General features: G+C 35.7%; 1 non-coding gene across 1 annotated transcript; it reads right to left on the bottom strand.

Annotated features, from left to right (window-relative positions):
* Positions 1-7,640: 7,640 nt before the first annotated feature.
* Positions 7,641-7,702, bottom strand: LOC116887768. The gene has a single exon (XR_004386266.1). It is a non-coding gene; the product is annotated as a U7 small nuclear RNA (small nuclear RNA).
* Positions 7,703-13,785: the final 6,083 nt, after the last annotated feature.

Here is a 13,785-nt window from a genome sequence, read left to right as displayed (position 1 = left end):
ACATTTAAATGAATAGGATGATATTGATATACATGCCAGCGTACATAGGAAAAGACTGTAAGTACTCAATCCAACAGAGTCAACTCTCAGAGTGGAAGAAATAATCTTCCCTTGCAGACAAGCATACCAATTTGTTATCACTATAACATAATCAGGAATGAAAAGATACATGTAAGTAACTTTTGTACAGACTAAACTTGTTGAATTTAGAACTGTGGGTATATATACAGATACATATATGAATGTAAGAATTATTATTACAACAGGAGCCCAGCTTTGAATTCATAAGCAAGGAGAAGTAAATATGAACTGTTCCAAAGCAAAGATGGGGCCAAAACTGGTTGGGGTGGGCAGAGACTGAAGGAAAGGCCATTCAGGGACTGTTCCTGCTAGAGATCCATCCCATCTGTTGACAGCAAGCCCCTACACTCTTGCTGATGCCAAGAAGTGCTAGCTGACAGGAGCCTGATATGGCTGTTCCCTGAGAGGTTCTACCAGCACCTGAACAATACAGATGCAGATACCTACAGCCAACCATTGAACTAAGCCTGGGAACCCCAGTGGAAGAGATAGGGGAAGGACTGAAGAAGCTGAGGGGCTTGTGACCACATAGGAAGAACAATATCAACTAACTGGACCACTCAGAGCTCCCAGGGACTAAGCCAACGACTAAAGAGTATACACATGGAAGGAACCAGGACTCCTGGTACATATGTAGCAGAGGATGGCCTTACCTGGCATCAATGGGAGGGGAGGAAGACTTGCCCCAGTGTAGGGAAATGCTAGAGGGTGACGTGGGAGTGGGTGAATGGGGGGAGGAGCACCCTCAGAGCAGCAAAGGGGACAGGGAGAGGGGAGATGGAGGTGGTTTGTGGATGGGTAACCAGGAAGGAACGTATTTAAAATGTGAATGAATAAAATGATTAATTTTTAAAAAAAGAAAGTTTGGAGAGAGGAAAAGAAACAGGCAAACTAATCATACTATAATCTTAAAAAAACAGGAAAATTTTTTCAAAATTCTAAGAACAATTTCAAAATAGGTGTTAAACACTTTACAGATTATAAATATAAGAGAACTATGTGTCTTATACACAAAATTTACATTTCGATTGGTATTAGTGAAATCCAAAGATATTAATTATGTAATTTATAGTAAAAAATATTGTCATTTCAGAGAAGTTTATATTCAATGTATATGAAGGAAATGTCAAGAGAATAATTCAATGTAGAGATAATAATCAGTATTTAAAAGTGAAATAAGATGCAAGATATTTTGATTTTATAGCATTAGTAATTATCCACAGCAAATATTATTACATTTCCTCTTATTGTAAAGCAATATAAAATGCAAATGCAATGAAGATGGGAAAAGATTAAAGAAGATTAAAGAAAAGTCACCCTGGGAAAGATATTTTTCTGAGGACAAGATCACAATGACTTTTGATTACTCTTTATGGCCTATTTATGTCAACTATCCTCTCTTCTCTGCTCATATTAGTAACAAATACTAATAACAGGCAAAATCAATTTGTTGCTTATAACCAATGTATTGTTTTTTGATCACCCTCACTATGTATAGAAATCTATCATATATTAATCATGCACATATGTTGTCTCTTCTGTGTTAGAAAGTAAACACATAACTTAAACCATGGAACTTGTGAGTCACAGAGTATCCAATATTTTGAAAATCAGCACTACAAGTAAAACTTCTAAAAATAATGGTCTAGTCTCATCCATAGATATGCCAATTCTGTATGACTGGGCATCATTCAAAAAAAATTATCAGTATTGTCTGTGAATACTTAAAATTGGGAGTGTTTAAACATGAAGCGAGATAATGAGTTCCCCTTACAGCCACATATATAATACTGTGTTCACTTTCCACTGCAATGTTTTTAGATTGTTCTTAGAACTTTTCTGCTATTCATTTGAACTTCACAATTTTGTCTTGTTCTTCCACTGAACGTGATGAAATTACATCCATTAAACATATAATTACAACCATCATAGTGACATGTCTGAACTTCTTTGAATCACATACTAGTAAATACTAACTCGTTCTTTTGGGATTTTCAATTAAGTCCTGAAAAGATCTTATGATGTTGCCTCAATATTTCAGAACAGTGTCTTTGGAGGTGTGGTAGTTATAGTCAACCTTCTCAAACTGCGAGCTCTTTAGTTTTTAGTTCATTGTAAGCACAGAGGTGTCAGGTACTTGAACTGTGACATGAGTCCGCTCCCGTCCCTACTCCCCCTGGGTGGACAGGTGGAAATTCGGCAGATAGAAATTCAATAAAAACCACTCGTAAGTCAGAAGGAGTAGATTGTACTGAATGCCATGCTATTAATGGACTGAACGCTCATTTCAGGGGTGTTTATGAGGACTTTAAAGTAGATCTTGTCAATTTCCAAGTGACAGGGATTCATGGCCTCTAACTCTGCTATCCCTGAGTTTGTTTGCTTTTCCAGCTCATCTACCAGGGACCTGCTCCAGTGTGTGTTGTACCTCTGTGATTTTCATCACTTCCTGGAGATGTTTCCTTAGGGTCTCCAGTGGGATCTGCTAGCATGCTGTATGCTCTGTTTATTGCAAAGCTAAACGAAGCATGCCTGGGAGCATCTGAAAACAATTAAAAAATAATTGAAATGAGCTGTGGTCTCTACTAGACTCATTAAGGTTTTTATTTCATCCTCCACACTTCGGGGAGAGTCAAATCTGACCCTCCTATCCCACTGGCCCCCTGCTGGCTTGAGAGATCCCTTGCCAGAGGCAGAAAAAGGACCATCAGCTTCTGTACAGAGAGTGTTCTCCAAATGACCGGGCAGGGAAATGTCCTGATGGCTGCCAAGAGGCTTCAGTGGGAGGGAGGCATCTTTCTGCTTTCTGCCTTTGAGCAGCTGCTCTATGAATTAATAAACATCACTGTGGATACACACACATTCTTATTAAGAATTCACAAACACATTAATGAGGCTACTCACATGCAACTCAGGAAATTAAAGTTAGCTTTTCTCTTGCATTTTTTTTCTGGGTAAAGTCAGAGACAACATTAGAATGAGAAAACCAAACTGGCAGAAAGGAGGAGATGAGGGAGTAGACAGATTTTGACATTTTCAACAAGGAACGTGTTCTCAGGGATTTTAGTCAAAATAAAATAGTAGCTTAAATATATTAAAGAAAATCAGCAGCAACCTCTTTGATGATGTAATTATGTCAAAACATCAGGCAAAATATCAGTCTTCTGTGTCTGTGTGTGTGTGTGTGTGTGTGTGTGTGCGTGCACGCATGCACACGTGTACTCAAACCTGAGAAATTTATGTTAGAATTAATTATTCTTAGAGAGATATTTAACATGATTCAGTGACAGGTATGAGGGAATGAGATTAGCTCTTAGCATGAAGAATTACTTAGATGTGAGCTTGGAATAATGTGTGTCTAAGGGAGATAAAGGTTGTATTTTATTAAAGCACTGGTACTTGGACAGATCATTCCACAGACAGCACTGTGCATTTGCATTCTTCACAGAAACAAGACGGGGAGCTTCGAAGTGCAATTGACCTTTCAATTTTCTCTATTTCACAGAGATCTGATTACCCCCAGGCTTATCCTAAAATGTTCTTACCCTGTCAACTGCAGAACATTGATAGAACTGTTGATTCTAAGAAACCCTGCTGGTGGAGCTAGGAGAGTTACAATACCCTTAGTTTCCTCTAAATTTTTGTGAGCTAATGGACGCATAGAAACAGTAACTTTATCATATGCAATAATCCTTTCATATGATGCAAATTTTCCAAGATTTTCATCTGCCTCTCATTTAGAAAATGTCACATTTTACTTCAGTGTGATTTCTTTTCTTTTTTTTCTCTTTTTTCCCTTTTTTTCTTGAGTGAGACCGTGTACATAACCTGACTGTCCTGAAAGTCACTATGTACAGTAGGCTGACTTTGAATGCACATAGACCTACCTATGGAAAGGAACATTTTTCTCTTCCTCAAAACCTAACATTTATGGCAATACTATCCAGGACTCATTGAATACTATGAGTCAAGTAAAATTCTTAGACCTTCATACACAGCTCCTTATAGAACACATCACGCTGTGATATAGAATTGCATTATTTTATTGAATTTTTAAAAGCAGAAAGTGCAATTAAATAGCAGTGGAATAACTTACTTTGGTAAAATCCGAAGGCACAAGAACCCATGCCCTGGTGCTCTGGAACTTATATCTGTTTTGTTAGCCATAATGGCTACTGTTGAAGTGTATCCTATCCATCCTTTACTAGCATGAATTTTGTGCTAAGTTCAGGAGAAGAAAGACAATTTTGATACTCAGTTTATTGTATATTCAAAAAGATAAGTATCCGCAACTCCAGGAAGGATGCTTTGCTGAAAGGGATTAGATTTAATACATTATTAGTACATTTAATAGTTCTCAGTTTAATTTCCACTTTTGTCATCCCTCTGCCTCCTAGACTTACAGTCAATACTAATTTCCATGCCTGCATGAGACAGTAGCCCCCTACTGAGGTAGCTTGAAGTGATTCTGAGATGAATATAGCTTTTTCATTGGGTTTCTTACATGACAAGTTTCAGATTTAAATTGTTAAGAGATTAGAAGAAAGCAGCAATCAAGTCAGGATGAAAAATAATATAAAGCAAAAATTCTGAATTTTCCTTAAGCTATTTTTGAAAGAGCTTTTTTACAGCTACCTTCCTCTTATTCTGTAACCCAGACATCTCGCTATAGGTTACAGCCACTTCAGAAAGTCGCCTTATGTAAAAAGGACTCCTGTTGTCACTAGCAAAAAGAAAAGAAAGAAGAAAGCAGGTGATTAGATAGAATACCTACAAACTGCAGAGAAGAATCAGGCCTGTAGCAATCTATTTTTATGACATGAACTTACATCAGGAAAAAGAAGTATAAAAATTACTTACGAGAAAAAAACTGTATGTTTCAAAGACACTGATAAAGACATTACATTTTAAATAAATACACATTGGCTAAACATGAGTGTTTACCTATCTACATATGTATTTCTATATACATAAAACTATTAATCTATTTGTGAGTGTGCATAGGAAAACAGATACATACATGCACACTAGCATAAGTATTCAGCCTACTGGCAGAACATGTGATTAATTTAACAATGATTAAACTATCTGAGTTTTCTATAGTATGTTTATATAACAAACATACTGAAAAAAGAGACCCTAAATTCAAATTTTATATCAAGAATGTTTAAAACTAATTTTCTAAATTATTTATTTACCTTACATGCCCATCACGGCTCCTGCCTCCTCTTCTGCCAGTCCCTCTCTTACTTCAGTTCCCCCCACTTTCCCTCACACCCCCACACACACTTTGCTCTTTTCCTTAGGAAAGGATTAGGGCTCCAATGGATATCAACAGAGTTAGTATGGCAAGTTTCAGTAGGACTAGGCACATCTTCTTTTGAGGCGAGACAAGGAAGCTCAGGGGAAAGAAATGCAAAGATAGGGAATGTAGACAGAGCCAGGCCCTGCTCCTACTTTAGGAGTCCCACATGAAGACCCAGCTATATAACTGTTACTTATATGCCAAGGACATAGGTCTAGCCTATACATGCTCTCTGGCTGGCTCTCCTTCTAGTTCAGTCTATGAGCCTCCATTGGGTCCAGGTTAGTTGATTCTGTCGGTTTTCTGTGGTGTACTTGACACCTCTGACTCCTTCGATCCTTCTTCCGCCTCTTCCACAGGATTCCTCAAACTCTGCTTAATGTTTGGCAGTGGGTCTCCGCATCCGTTTTTTTTTTTTTCAGTTGCTGAGTGATGCCTCTCTGATAACTGTTATGCTTGGTCCTGTCTGTAAGTATATCAGAGTATCATTAATATCATTAGTAGTGCCATGGGTGGGAAGAAGTTTTAAAAAACTTTTATTAAATATTTTCGAACAATACTGTTTCCCCTCTCAACTGCCCACCTCTGTACTCACCCAACTTGAATTCTCTCTTTTTGTCTCTGTTTCTCTTTATCTCTGTGTGTGTCCATGTGTCTAGATCTATCTATCATCTATCTATCTATCTATCTATCTATCTATCTATCTATCTATCTATCTATCTATCTATTTCAAATTTATACAAAACTGAAAACTGAAAAACCCTCTCAGCCTTCCCTCATAACCCAACTTCATTTCTTCTACTAGTCATTTATCTTCATAAACATTTTATACCATGGACCCCTAGTGGTCTCTAGTCTTGTAGCAGCCTGCTTTCAGGACCTCTCTTCTCTCCCCTATTCTACTCCTGGAGGAATCTGCCTCTTGATACAAATTGAGGTTGCCATAGTCTTCTTATCTCTGTCTCTAGAATCCCTTCTGTCCTACTGAATGTTCTGCTACCATACCAGTACTGCTAGTGTACTCTGTCTCAAGTGTGGAGATCTGAGTCCCCTTGTTCTTGTCCCAAGGCCTTTCCTCCTAATCCCTCTCCATGTCTTTCTACAATTTAATGAGTTTCAGAGGTACTCTTTACCAGGGACCCTACACTCCACAGCCATCCCACTTGCCTAGGATCTAGAGAGGGCAACAGCAACCAAAAAATAGAACACTTACCCCCCCAAAAAATAGAACATTTATTAACACTAAGAAACATCTCAAACATAACTCAGATGCCTAGACTACAGCAAACAAACAAAAAATAAAAAATAAACATAAACATACCAGACAATACAATTCTATTCCACCAAGTCCCAGTAGCCCTGATATAATAGGCCCTGCAAAATGCAATATTGCTAAAGCACAAAACACTCTTCTCATCACACTAACAACTTCCTGTGTACCCCATTTCTAGGTGTGAACAGTGTACCTTCCATTCTTCCCTAAAGCATCTCTCAGATGGTTCTTTTAGCCCACATCTGTTCCTCTCTGATACAAACAGATGTACATTCCCTATGATGTAAACCACAGACACTATCCTTCCCTAAGTGACAAAGTAGATGACAGAAATCAAGGAATAGAATTCCAGCACAACAAATATAACACCTAGAATATCAACAAGTGTCAACATCTAAAATCACAATTATCTTCACTTTAGATACCTAGACAGTAATGCAAAAACATAATTATTAACAATAAATGCACTAAGTTTCACCCAGAAGCCAGTTACTCTATTAAAATAGACCCAGATAAATTTAATAAATCAGAAGCAGATGACAGAGACTTCAAATTGGAAATTATAAATATGTTCAGGGACCTTAAGCAGGACATGAATGAAATCTGTGAAAAGGCAAATAACAGGATGAAATAATAAAAACAATTAAAAACATGATAATGGAAATCTAATCACTGAAAAAAAAGCACAAACTAAGATAAAATTAAAAATGAAATTTTCAGTAAGCCAAAACAAGCAAATAAAAAACATCAGAGGTAAGCCTTATCAACAAAGTAGAAGACATGGAAAAGAATCTCAGACATTGAAAACAAGATAGAAGAAAAGATGGCAATGACCAGCCTTGGCTTGCAATAAGGTCCTGAGGAATGGTGTTTGGGATTGGTGGAAGGGTGAAAGGAAGATCTCAACGTCAGCGATGGGTGTAAGCTGACAGCTCTTTGGTCTGCTAGAGATAGCTCTCTAAATAACTCTCTATGCTGATTATGGGTTTTCTAGCAAAAGTCAGAAAACCTTCTAGAAAATTTCTTAAAAAACTTTAATAGCTCTCTGGATAGCTCAATTCCTGCAGAACAAAGCCCAGCCTTCTATTTGCATATCTATTTAATCATTTACTCAGGTTTCCTTTTGATTATACCAGCAGTCAACATTTTATGACCTTAGTCTCTTAATTTTTAGCAAATGACAGAAATACTTTTTTTTAACATAGCAAATCCTGTGCAGTTCTCTAAGCACAGCACTCCTAGTCGCCAAATATAGACATAGAGGCTATTTTTTATGTGAGAAAGCTAGCTTTCTGTTTTCTAACTTCTTCACAGCCTAAGCTTGGCTGTCCTGTCACTTGCTCAGTAGAGAGGCTTTAACATCAGAGTTCTGTCCACCTTTGCAAATACAAGTAATAAACTTAGCTGGGTAGGATTCCACCCTGAGATCACCAATTCCTCACTTAATGGTGCTCTTTTATTATTTGAACCACTTGTCTTGTTTTTCGAACTAATTCTTTCCAATTACTGACTTAGTACAGCTGTCTCTGTTCCTTCAGGTCTGCGAAACCCTTCTTACAATTCATATTGCATACTTATAATTTTCAATGTTTAGAAATCCTGTTGATATATTTTTGAACTCATGTTTTCAGAGTTCTTTTCCACAGCCTAAGGGCTGTCCTGAAGGTCACAGCATTACCATTTTGCTGAGAAATATTAGACAAATTCTTGCTTCCCAGGTTCATGCTGTTTTTAATTAGCATGGAATCATTAATCTTGACAGGGAAAATATTCCCCAAAACATGGCTAGAATCAAAAGGATACTTCAATTAAGGAAAATGTTAAATTTAAAAAAAATAATCCAAGCACAGAATATCCAGAAAAATGGTGACACTATAATCATACCACATTGATGAATACTGAAGATACAGGAGAAGAAACACAGGCCAAAAGGACAAAACTTTAAAAGCAAAACAATAAAAGAAATTCCACCAACCTAAAGAAGTAGAGGCCTGTCAAGTTATAGGATATATAAAGAGCACCAAACTGACAAGACCAGAAAAGAAATTCTTTATCAACACATAAAAATCATATTATTAAACGTACAAAACAAAAAAATGCTAAAAATTGTAAAGGAAATAGACGAAGCAACATATTACAAGGTCACCTAACTTCTTACTGGGAACTCTGAAAGCCACAAGGGCTTGTAATAGTATTCTACAAACTCTGAGAAATGAGAGATGTTAGTTCAGAATCTAATACTCAACCAAACTATTAATCACAATGGACAGAGAAAGAAAAACTTTCCAGGATAAAACCAGATTTAAGCAATATATATTTGCCAATTCAGATCTACAGAAGGGACTAGAAGAGAAGCTTTAGTCTGAAGAGATTATACCTATTCAAGAAGACAAATGAATAAATAATTCTAGAGTAATAAATTAAAAGCAGAAGGGAAAACTCATACTATACAAATAAAATTCAAAGAATAAATAAATACTGTTCATTGACTAACTGTCAGTATTAATACACTCAATTCCACAATAAAAACAAATAGACTAACATTATGTATTATAAAACATTTCTAGTAAGTGTAAGAAATATTCTTTCCCATCATGGATAGACATTATTTCTGAGTAAAAACATTATTATAAGCTGAAGGACCCCCAAAGCAAGCAGGAAGAGTATTTTAATATCGTACAAAATATATTTCAAACCAAAACTAATAGGAAGAGGTAGGGAAGACACTATATATTCATTAATGAAAAAGTCCTCCAACAAGATACTGGAATTTTAATTTATGCATCAAATGTTAGTAAGGTCATCCATGTTCACAAAAGGAATAGTGCTACATTTAAAATCATATAATGACCATCAAACATGGATAGGGTTGACTTCCATACCAAACTCTTACCAAGAGATGGTTCATACAGACAAAAGTTAAACAGAAAAATGCTGGAGTTAAATAACATCATATGGAATATAGCAGATAGCTTCAACACTTCACCCAAACAACCAAACAAACAAGTAAACCAATGGTGTAATCATCACCATAATGGACATCTCAGCATGTCATGGAATTTTCTGTAAACTGATCATATACTAAGCAAATCACACAGCAAATCACGACAGATACAGATGTAGAGAGCAATAACTCTTGCCTTCTACTGACCACCATGACTTGAAGCTGTTCCCCAATAACGGAAACAACAAAGAGCATAAAAATTCATGAACACTGAGAAACCCACTACTGAATAAAAAAAGGGTCAAGACAGAAATTAGGAATAAAACTTATAACTTTTTAATAGTAATGCAAGTGAAAACACAACACACCAAACCTAAGGGAAAAAATGAAGGTGGTTCTAAAGAGAAGTTTATAGCATTAAGTGCCTACATAAAAAGAATTGGACAAATCTTACATTAGTAGTTTAGTGACATACCTGAAAGCTCTACAACAATAAAAATAAATATGAAAAGAAGACTATATTGCAACAGATAATCAAACTTGGGACCGAAATCAAAGAAATAGAAACTAATAAAAATGCAAATAAAAACAATGCAAAGGGCAAATTAAGCAAAGAGTTTGTCCTTTGAGACAATCAATAAGACAGAGAAACCATTACCAAATTTACAAAAAGAAGATGAGAAGGTTCAAGTTAATAATTTGAGTGAAAAGAAGGGATATATCATTAAACATTCACCAATGTAGTCCAGATTTATAAGGATATGCTTTTAAAATTTATCCCCAAACTGGAACACAATTTCTACAGAGTCAACACAATCCTCATTAACATTTTCATATAATTATTTACAGAAATTCAAAACATATTTTCCAGGTTCTTATGGAAACAAAAGAGCCCAGGATAGCTATTTTAAAAATCGAGACTAGTAAAAGAATTGATGGATGTATCACTATCCTGGACTGTAAGTTGTAAGGCAGAGCTGTAGTAATAATAAAACAAACAAATAAACAAAACAACCACAACCACAAAAACAAAAACCCTTGGCATTGTTAGTAAAAAAGAAATGGCAATTGACTGATAAAACAAAATTGATAAACCAGATGTAAGTTCACAAAACTAGGGACAACTTATACTTTGACAAAGAAGTCAAAAGTAGCTACTAGAGAAAAGGTAGCACCTTCAACAAGATAACCAACATAGAGGCTTCCTTCAAACCTTCTCCTCTCTCTGTGTACCCACAGGCTAACCCCTCCATACCCAGTCTTACCCCCAGCTCTGTAGCAGAACACCCATGACAGTCCTCACTCTAGCAATATCTCCCATAGATATTTCCATACCTACCCTTCTTTCTCATGGTTTTGTCATACATTTCAGACCCAATGCTATCAGTAATCCCTCACTAACCAAGAGCCACATATCCCAGGGCAATAAACAGGATGAAGGCAGACCCACACCTTTCATTCCTATTAAACCTGAGATCCAATCCTGACAGTCTGATTCCCAGTTCTATGACAGGAAATCTACTGTGATCCTTCTTTTCCCTGTCTGACACTATATCAAATGAATCACACATATCCAGCCTCCAACACCAGAAGACATTCCCTATAAACACATGAGCTAAGAAGACCAGAGAATATCAGTAAACACATAGCCATCATACCCCCAAAATCCAGAGAATAAACAGAAACCAAGGAACAAAATACCTACCCAATAAAGACTAATTAGGAAATTAACATCTAGACATAAAATCATTCCAAGCCCAGATACCTTGATGTCAGCATAAAAACAAAATCATTAGCATCAAGGCAATGTTTCTCCACTAGAGATCAGCTATCCTACCAAAGCAGGCCCTAAATATTGAAATAACTGAAGCATGAGTAAACGACCTAAACACTAATTACATGAAAATGTTACAAGTTTAAAAATAAAAAAATGAAAAGAATAAATCCCATAAAGTATTCCAAAGAAAAGTCACAAACACAAAAAGAAGGAAAATAATAAATCTCTCAAAGAAATACAAGAAAACATATATAGTGGAAGGAAATGAATAAAAGTGTTCAAGGCCTAAAAGTGCAAATAGAAACAAGGAAAACACAAACAGAAAATTTTGGGAAAAAAAGAGAAAATTTTGGAAATGAAAACTATAATAAATTCAACAGAAACTACAAATGCAAACTTCATCAATAAAATGTAAGAGATAGAGGAGAAACAGTCAAATAGAAGAAATGGATACATCAAGTAAAGAAAATGTTTAATACAAAACAAACACCAAACCTCAAAGTATCCAGGAGATTTAAGACACTATGTTAAGGCCAAACATAAGAGTACAGAAAGAAAAAAGTCAGCTCAACAGCCCAGAAAACATTTTCCACAAAATCATAAAGGAAAAAAATTCTAGTCTAAAGAAGGAGATGCCTAAAATAGTACAAGAAACATAAAGCACACTACATAGATGGAACCAGAAAAAAACTGTCTTCTAACTATACAATAATCAAATACTAAACATACAGAACAAAGAAAGGATATAAAAATCTGCCAGGGTAAATGAATACCATAAAAAACCCCGATCTATTAGAAGTATATCTAATTCTAAATAAGAGGTTCTAAGACTCAGAACTTATGCTGCAAACTCCAAGAGACCACAGATGCCATACCAGACTACTATACTGTGTACAACTTTCAAGCACCATAGATGGAGAAAATAAGATTGTATGATGATATCAAATTAAAACAATATGTTTCTATAAATATAATCCTACAGAGGGTGATAGACAAAAATACCAAGCTAAGTACATCCATGAAAACACACGAAATACCCTCAAACCGGGAAAACCAAAAGAAAAGAAACACACAAACACACACACACAAACACACACACACACAAACACACACACACAAACACACACACACTACTATCACCATCACCACCACCACCACCACTACCACCACTACCACAAACAATAACAAAATAATAGGAATGAATAATCATTGGACATCGATATCTCTATCAATGGTCTCAATTGGCTAATAAAAAGACACACACTAACAGAATAGATACCAAAACAGGATTCATCTTTCTGTTGCATCCAAGAAATATATCTCAACATCAAGAGTACACATTACCTCAGGTTTAAGGATTGGAAAATATTTTCAAATCAAAGGGACCAAGAGACAAGCTGGTATAGCCATTTTAATATTTAACAAATAGACATCAAACCAAAATTAACAAAAAAAGATGGGAAAGATCATCTCATATGCATCAAAGTAAAGAAAATCTACCAAGATGACATTTCAATTGGTAAAATATTTGCTTCCAAAAGAAAGGCTCCTGAGTTTGTAAAAGAATCACTACTACAGCTTGAATCACCTATAACCTCATGTTGACTGATAATGGGCAAATCTGATACCCAACTCCCTAGATAAAAACTTATCAGAGGGATACTCAAGCTGACAATTATTGTAAACCAAATGGACCTAACAAACATTAACAGAACATTAGATCCAAACTAAGCACCTCATGGTCATTTCTCTAAAATTGTCCATACACTAGGATACAAAGCAAGCCTCATAAGAAAGAAGATGGTTGAAATAACTCCCTCATTCTATCAGACCACCGTGGGTTAAGAATCATTAACAGAGTCAGCATAAAAGTTGAAAATTATTGTAAACTGAATTATCTACTACTAAATTAAAGTTGTATCAAGACAGATAGACAGACAGACAGAAATTAAAGGACATTCTCAAATTCAATGGAAATTAATTTAAGCATACTCAAACTTATGGAACACCATTAAAGTAGTGCTAAGAGGAAAGGTTATAGAATTAAATGCCTATATAAAACCAACTAACAAAAGCACATTGGAGATATTTCATGCTAGCAACTTAAAAGCACACCTGAAATATCTGGAAGAGAAAGAAATAATTAGAGCCAAGAATAGTAGACAGCAAGGAATAATCAAACTGAGGTCTGGGATCGATAAAACAGAAACAAAGAGATCAATACAAAGAATCAATGTCATAAAGAGCTGCTTCTTGGTGACTATCAACAAGACTGAAAAACTATTATCCCAAATAACTAAAAGACAGAAAGGGAATATTCAGATTAACAGAATCAGGAAACAAAGGGCTGACATAACGACAGAGAACAAGGAAATTATGAGACTCACAAGGACGAATTTTAAAAC

The sequence above is a fragment of the Rattus rattus genome, chromosome 18 (genome assembly GCF_011064425.1).
Source record: "Rattus rattus isolate New Zealand chromosome 18, Rrattus_CSIRO_v1, whole genome shotgun sequence".
NCBI lineage: Eukaryota > Metazoa > Chordata > Mammalia > Rodentia > Muridae > Rattus > Rattus rattus.
This window is presented reverse-complemented; position numbering and strand designations above follow the sequence as displayed.